Consider the following 8,353-nt stretch of genomic DNA (forward strand, 5'->3'; position numbering starts at 1 on the left):
GATATTTTGATCTTGAAGCAAGTGAGGACAGCTATTCAATCTATCTATATATTATTTTCTTGATAGCTTAATTTGAGTAGAATTTGAGGTAGATGATCATTTATGGTCTGACAACACAAAATCATTTAAGATATATATATATATATTTTTTTTTTTGTTGAATGGGAATTATATTTGTACACTTTGACAAATGATCGTGAATTTCTAGTAACAAATATTCTTTATTAACCCCTTTGAAGCACCGCAAATTGTACTTCAAGTAGCTCAAACTGATTGTTATAATAAAAGAATTAGAAATTGATAGACTTTATTGGAAAGGCCATATTAGGGCCAATATAAGTATCTTAGATAAAATAAACGTTTGAATATATAAATAGAGCTTTTGAGGAACTAATTCATCCAACAAATTTGAATAGAAATCCTATATAACTGACTCAAACATGTCAGTGAAATATTGGCCTGTATATTACATACATTTTACTTACCAAACAACAGCTCATTCCAAGTCAAATCAATGAGTCAACAGCAGCATCATCTTGGATTTTTTTTTTCAAAATTGGCATATATTGTTATATCATTTAAAAAATCCAAAATTACAACCTTTTTTGTGTTCCAGCTCAAGATTTATAGGCTTCTAAATTTTTAGCCTCTATGCCACCTACTCTATTTTTGAATAACTGCATTTTGAATGTTTTTGAAGATATCGATCTACTTTAAAACTATTTAAGAGATCATTGTTTAATCATTTTGATGTTGTTGTTTTTTTTAGCGGATAAAATAAGTTCTTACCCATAAGGTCACGAGGTCAATATTTTGACCTCAAAAAAATGAAACATGTCTATTTTTAATTTCACTCAAATTTTATAGATGTTAATTTGTAATATATCATGAAGATATAGTATAAGTTTTTAGTGATGCATTCGATTCCACTTAAATACTACAGATGACAATGTGGGCTGTAGGTTGAGCAAATTTCTGAATATATATCTATATATTCAGAAAAGTAGCTAATACAATAACTTCCTTTTTTTATCAATTCCACTTGGAATGACACGACTTTAAAAAAATGTATTTCCTCATAAACTAATATTACAATTCTAATTAAAACCAATGGCAAATGAAATCTCAATAAAAAAAACCGATTTTTATTCAACATTGTAGATATTGACGTCTGTAACGGTTTCGACTCGATCTTCGAAACAGGAGCAGTACTTGACGACACTTTCCTTTTGGCAGATTCCGAAATTCCTCGCGGATCCTGGACATCAGTTGTTGTTTTTTTCTTCCAACAAAGAACCTGTCCAAATTTAATACATTTTCAATCTCAACATTGCCTTTTACGGCGCGGATCGTAACAAGGATGCCTTTTCCAAAATTATGGAATAAATACTTGGTTGATGGGTGTCATTTTTTTTTAAATGACGTCAAACACTTTTGGCTAGCCTCCAAAACAACAAACAACGTTCTACCTTCACATATGAACCTGTTGCAGTAGTTCAAAATGTGTTGTCAAACAACGTCTGCACTCTGTTTATATGTAGTAAAAAACTAATTGCATTTTTTTTCCTTTTCCCTATTTTCCTTTTCAATGTTATCTTTATGTTGACGCATCATATTGATGTAATACATAGGTCAGCGAAACATTCATAGAAAGAGCTCTTTGATCTTTAAAAATTAGGAGGTTGGACTTGGAAATGTGTGCAAATTGACAAAATAAAATTGACATCTTCTCATTTTATTACTACATTTCATTGCAAAGATTTTTAGTATGTAGAAAGTAATTTTAAAGTTCATTTAGTCAATGTTCATTAATAAGGATAGAGTATATAAAAATCTATGGTGTAAATAATTTTATCGTAATTGAATTTAGACAATACAATAGGTGTAGGAAAAAAAAAGTTCATTATTTTCCAATAGATGCCTTTAGTAATGTGTATCTCGCGTTGTATAAGTGTATGTAGTCAGTTTACACTATATGACATTAGAAAGATAAGATTGTGACTTAAAAACATTTTTTTTTAAGTTTTGTGATTGTTTGACTCAGTATTGCTTGAGTGTGCGTCCAAGATGGACACAGACGAAGAGAAAGTATGGCATATTTTATAGTTTTCCTTCAAACAAGGCGAAAATATAATTAGTGTTTATGGTCCTAATATTGTATCATCAATCATACAAATGTTGGTTGAGTGGATTCGGTTTCGTTAGTTTAGATATCAAAGATTAACCATGGTGTCGTAAATGTGGATAAAGTAATGGAAATTGTCGAGTCCCACTGTCGTCATGTACGCACTGTTTTGGCAACCAAGGTGATAAACCTTTATAGAAAAAAATCAATTAGAAATAATAGATTTCTTTTTACGACATCCATTATACTTATGGATTCATTATTTATACTGATTAAACTTATTTAAAAGAAAACTAAAAAAAAAAAATGCATTCTCAACTTCCACATATGTACAATTTTAAATGTGCAAAATGCAATTTCAGATACAAGAATATTGTTTATTTGCCATGACCATCTATTTCCTTAAGAACCAAGAAGAATATACAGAAACAAAATATTTTTTTTATCTACATAGACTTTTTTTTTCTATGATTAGACTGTTTTTAATTTAATTTACGACTTATATGAATCGTAAATAGACCTAGGAGGAAGTTGAAAAAAATAAAACATTCAGTATATATTTTTATAGTTAACTAATGTCATAGAGATTAAAACATGATTCCACTTCATGTAACAAAGTATAATTTGACTTTTATACTTTAAAAAAAAAAAAAAAACAAGACACGATATAGTGTCAAAAGAATACTTAATTTCCATATCTCAAATTTGGATAAATATTTGAATATTGTGATCAAATTTTAAAGGCTAAAAAATTCTATGAATCTGATATTAAAAATGTTAAATTTTTTAATCAATTTGGATTTTCATACGTTTAATTGTCATTCATTATTGTTGCGTTTTTGAACATTTTGAGTTATGTGCCGCACATACAGCATTGGGCTATAATGTATTCCTTTGACTTCATTTAAAAAAAAATGGAATCATCAATTTTGTTTTTAATAACGAGTATACTTGAATATTTTTGACTGGTAGAATAAATATATTTTTTGTTCTATAAACGTGTTAAAACGAAATATTATTTTGAGTTTCTTCTCATAGCCTGATGGGGTGTGTTCCATTAATGGGAAAACAATAGTCATTATAATTTAACAAATTAGCAAATATTTTTTTAAATCAAATTAATTGGGAAGGATAAACTTTAAGCATACATAAAACCGATTGGTTGGATTACGTCAATAAGTATATATAGATATTTTATAAGTGAAAAATGAAGTTAAAAACAATTTGGAAAAAAGAACCTGCTATTTTTCAGATGAAAAATTGACTATGTACGGATTTTTTTATTATACCAAGTATGTAAAAAAACACAATTAACTACATAAGTAGTTTTGAAACTTCCAATTTTGAGTCAATCCGTGTTTGATTAAATCCTGTTCTTGATAGATCATCGAGTATTTTTAGCTTTCAACAAAAGTGTTTTGACCAGAACTCATGATATGTATTGTTTGTCCAATAATAGAAAAGAATCTACCTCCAGCCATGAAGGTACAATTCCTTAATTATTTAAGGTCATGCAACAAAATACTAAGACTATATCATAAATATACAACAATATTAGTAACAAAAACCTGAAATGAATATATGTAATATTTTTAAATGATTATGATGGGTCTACGAATTGATGCATTGAGATCCAAAAAAATAGACTCAAAAATTTTATTATGAAAAATAAGATGCCTTCAATACAAATAACTTATTATTTTTTTAAATAAAAATACTCACATAATAAAATGTAGTTATATAATTTGTTTCGTAGTGATGGCTCTGTTATTATTCATCCATGATGATGTTGCTTTGATGCTTTTGTTTTTAGCTCTTGCATATTTTTGTCCTGACTTTATTATTATTCCTGAATGATGATCATCGCACAATAATAGATTATGCATGTATTCAAAGTAATACTACATTGTTGTCCGTGCATCGTATACATAGAGTATGATCGATAATGGATATAACCAACAAACAGTACCTTTATATTAACATTGTACTTATGTAAAATGCAGGTATGGCATCCCATTGTTGACTGACAGTGGCTTTGAGGATCTAAGTTTTGATGAGGGACACTGCAGGCCTTCCCCTCGACATGCACTCAAAAGGTGTACTCGGGGTACATGAGTGCTGTAGGGGCCCAAAAGTGTCAAAAAGAGTTCAAAAGAGTCTTGCAACGGAGGAAATGGGTTTCTGCCATTGTTGGTGTCAAAAGTGCCCTCTACACCGTCAAAAGGCTCCTTCCACCCACTTTTTTGACAGCTCTCTGACCAGTCTGGAGTAAACACCCGAGATCTCTTGCATGGGGTCTCATGGGCTTCATGGGATTGACCTTGGGTATTTTCTTTACCACCTCCTAGTCCAATGTATCCTTTTTGATAAAGTCTTTCTTTCCAACGTTTTGGACTTGCTGACGACGTAGACAGGGGTCCTAGAGACGCCCAACTGCTTGGACTGCGCCAATGAAATTCATTGATCACGTTCTAGTGTCATTTTTTTTCAACTCTTTGTTTTGTAACTAATTGTTCATGCTTTAATATATCGAATAATGAACTAATTTCATAAACTCAAACTTCATTAATTATTGAATTAGTAAGTGGTCAGATTTCAATGGACCACCTAGTAAGTGCAGGGATCATTTCCTTTTCTTTTTTCAAATTTGAATTTAATTTGGAGTCTTTTCTATTCCAGGAATAATTTTTTGAATATTATTTTCTTTTTAAAGAAAATGATTTGGTGTGGGTCCCTATTTTCTACGTTAAAGTATCACCGGCACATAGTGCTTTATTTCCCTAAATAAGGGGCCGGAAATATAAAAATGGATATTATATATGTATTTTTACAATTCCAGTTGTCATTTAAGTTATATATAACTTATTTATCAAAAATATGTATGATACCAACTGATTTCATATAATTTTTAAAGCATTTATAGATTTATATATTTATGAAAATAATTGAAATATATTTAATATGTTACTACAGGGCAAATAAACAACAAACATGAATTTAATCTATCTCATCAGATTCATCGTTTGCTCTATCAATATAAATATTCATCTAGTATATGCCAATAAGTTTTGTTTATTTTCCTTAAAATTATATTTTCGAATGTGAAATTTTAAAAGATGGTTAATCTGATCAGTTAGGGGGGTTCATTCTTTATGATTTTCTTGAGTGATTCAGTCTGGAAATTCTAATTTCGTAATTTAATGCACATACAGAATTAAGCCCAATTAGACAAAATGATGTATCTAACTAACCACGTTGAGTTTTTTTTTTTTTTTTTTTTTAGTACACACTTGTTTTTCTATATTAATACATTAGGTATATACATAATTTTATGTATTTAAATCATAAAAATAGTAAATTTTTCCAAATAAAAATTTCATAAAATATATAACTTACAAAAAATTATTGTCAAATAGTTACCTGTAACTAATGCATTGATATAGTTTTATATTTAAAATTGTGTACGAAGCTTTAACTCGATTATAGTAGATTATTGGTATATTCTCAGTTGTATAATATATTCTCGAATGATGATACAAAAAACAATATTACTGTTTATTAAATGATTTATTAATACCTGAACAACAAAATATAGACGCATTTTATTAGATGTATACAAAAAAAATCAACAATATTAATATTTTGACCGTTTTTTCTGTAAAATAAAGCATTATGCGGCATAAAGAAAAAGATCCCTCTAAAACTGAAAATCCTTTTAGATATTAAGGATTCCCCAATACTGAGTTTAAAATACATAATTCACAGCAACTTATCATTAAGGATGCTCTATTGGAAAAGAAAAAAACTAGTTTAGAAATTAGAAAAGGAAAAACGGTTGTTGGATGTACTCTTTCTTCTTTTTTGTTCATTATTTAATAGATTGTCGTGGTGTTGACTTCAATCTCTGAAATAAACATTCATACCTTCTTCCCTTCATAGCAATAATTCATTTTCTCCCCCAAAAACCATATAACAGGCAGCTGACTGTAACAAGGATCTTAACTCAGTAATACTACAAGTATCACCTTGCCTTCTTATTGACTTTTTTTCCCCTTTACAAAAAAGATATCCTTACGTATTATACATCCGTTATGACAGAAATGGTTAACTACAAATTTATGTAGATAATATTCCCTATTTTTTTCTCCTGTTTTCTTCTTTTTTTTTTACTTTTGGTTTCTTGCCTTAGGAAAATATTAGTTCTGGAAAGATGTTATCCTCATTAAAAATTATATGTCTATATTTGGTGTCCCTTTATAATTATTTTTCAAAGATTTGTGATTCGAAAATTTATTTTTACATATCTCCGGTGAAAACTTTATTTTCGTATGGTTAAATAAAAGTTATGAATTGAAAGAATTTTATTGGATAAGAAGAACCCATGATCAATGAACAATAGCACAATAGTTTTAACTAGCAAGAGAAGAGCTTATACCAAGTATTTTATTCCACTACTTATCTTCCACAAGGATCCACATTGGGCGCAAACTTTGTCCAAAAGCTTCAAAAGGAAACAAACATTGAATTTTATCAATCAAATTGTATATCTCCAATTTCTGTATTAGTTTAATCTCTCGAAACCACCAAAAATAAAAAGAAGTGATATCTCACAAGTTTTTTAGAGCTTCAGTGTATGATTTTAATATTATAAAACTCATTGGGTCAGCAACGAGTTTGTTTCAAGTCTCAAATAAAATTTACTAGCATAACGTATGACGTCTTTGGGAACCCCAAAGACTGGGATATAACGATGGAGAATAATTGAAAAATCTTAAATATGGAATCAATGAAAGAAAAAAAAATTACTAAATTGTTTACTTTTTATTATTATATTTACCCAAACAAATACATCCAATGACGTCACTATAAAGAGAAGGTGAGAGAGAGTTGCTTAATAAATATGTTGTGTTTGCCCAACTATTTTCTTGTTGTCTAACCTTGTTCTAATAACATTGGGCGAACCACTATCTAACAAAATGATACGGAGGCTGGGATAAGGAACCACACGAACTCTTGGTAAGAAGGTACGGATTCAGAATAAACAAAAATGGTACGCTGCCCAGCTCTGGTAAATGAACGTACTTATCATTTCTCATTGTGTCCATTTTGAACTGAGGAATGATTGTTTTGAATACTGTGGAGTCAGTGAGACGATTTACCAGATCCTCAATCATCCACTTACGAGTTATCTCAGTCCTCCTTCTCCAAACTTCTATATTATCAATCAAGGGTATTTACTTTTCATGAGTAAAATTTGAATTTTTGTTTTATTATCCTATTCTTATTTTTCGGGGGAAGGTTCAGGAACTGGGGCATATTTAACTTGTCTCAACAGTTGATTACAAATACTTCTCTGGAAAAAATTTGAGTGTTTCTAACTGTAAGTTTGACTCTAAAGGAAGTCTTCCCGATGGTTGACTATAAGTCATATTCAAAATCAAAGCATGAGAGTTGGTAGAAATGCTTATGTCCGTCAAATTGCAACAGTTTAAAAACATATTAATTTTGGACAAACGTTTTGTTCATATAGTTAATTGTTACCCATTGTCTCAACCATATAATATTAGTAGAGTATTTCAAAATATGGTTGGACAATCTATCACTATGAAACAACACAACCAATGCCTCAAATAAGGTTCCTTTAACTTTCCGAAATTTTTTTATGATTTCAGTAGAGTATGTAAATATATGTATAGCTTCACTTGAAAACAAGACACATAACATTTTTTGGTTATTACTACAATTATGTATTTTACTCGCAAAAAAAAAACCAAAATAATTCACCTGAAGCCAATGCTTAATTGCTATTATCAATGTCCAAAATATTCTATTATTTTGTTATTTTGATGAAAATATATAGGAAAAATATATATACCTAAATACATACATTCATATAATAGGTTTGTACCAAAATAAGATTTGATTTGTTTACAGACATTTGTTTTTGGTTTTTTTAAGGCCTCTTTTTGAAATACAGGTGAAGCATGTATAGGTAGATACATACATATGTGTGTAATATATATTACATAGGTACGTCGGTTTGAGTGATGTATATACGACTGACGTTTATGTTTCGGAGTGGGGGAAATATTTAATATTTTGTGTTTAAAGCCATCATTTATGACATTGAGTGGAGGCTGATGCATCTAGGAACTAGTGAGTATTTTTTGTTTTGTTTTTTTGCGAAATACATCGATGATTGTTGAATTGTAGCACTCAAAAAATCAT

At 29.3% G+C, this 8,353-nt stretch overlaps 1 long non-coding RNA gene across 1 annotated transcript; it reads right to left on the bottom strand.

Annotated features, from left to right (window-relative positions):
- Positions 1 to 1,054: 1,054 nt before the first annotated feature.
- LOC121128313 (uncharacterized) lies at positions 1,055 to 4,133 on the bottom strand. The gene is made up of 2 exons (XR_005868136.2): positions 3,848 to 4,133; positions 1,055 to 2,315 (listed from the first exon to the last, which is right to left on the bottom strand). It is a non-coding gene; the product is annotated as an uncharacterized lncRNA (long non-coding RNA).
- Positions 4,134 to 8,353: the final 4,220 nt, after the last annotated feature.

Source organism: Lepeophtheirus salmonis, chromosome 13, assembly GCF_016086655.4.
Source record: "Lepeophtheirus salmonis chromosome 13, UVic_Lsal_1.4, whole genome shotgun sequence".
Lineage (NCBI taxonomy): Eukaryota > Metazoa > Arthropoda > Copepoda > Siphonostomatoida > Caligidae > Lepeophtheirus > Lepeophtheirus salmonis.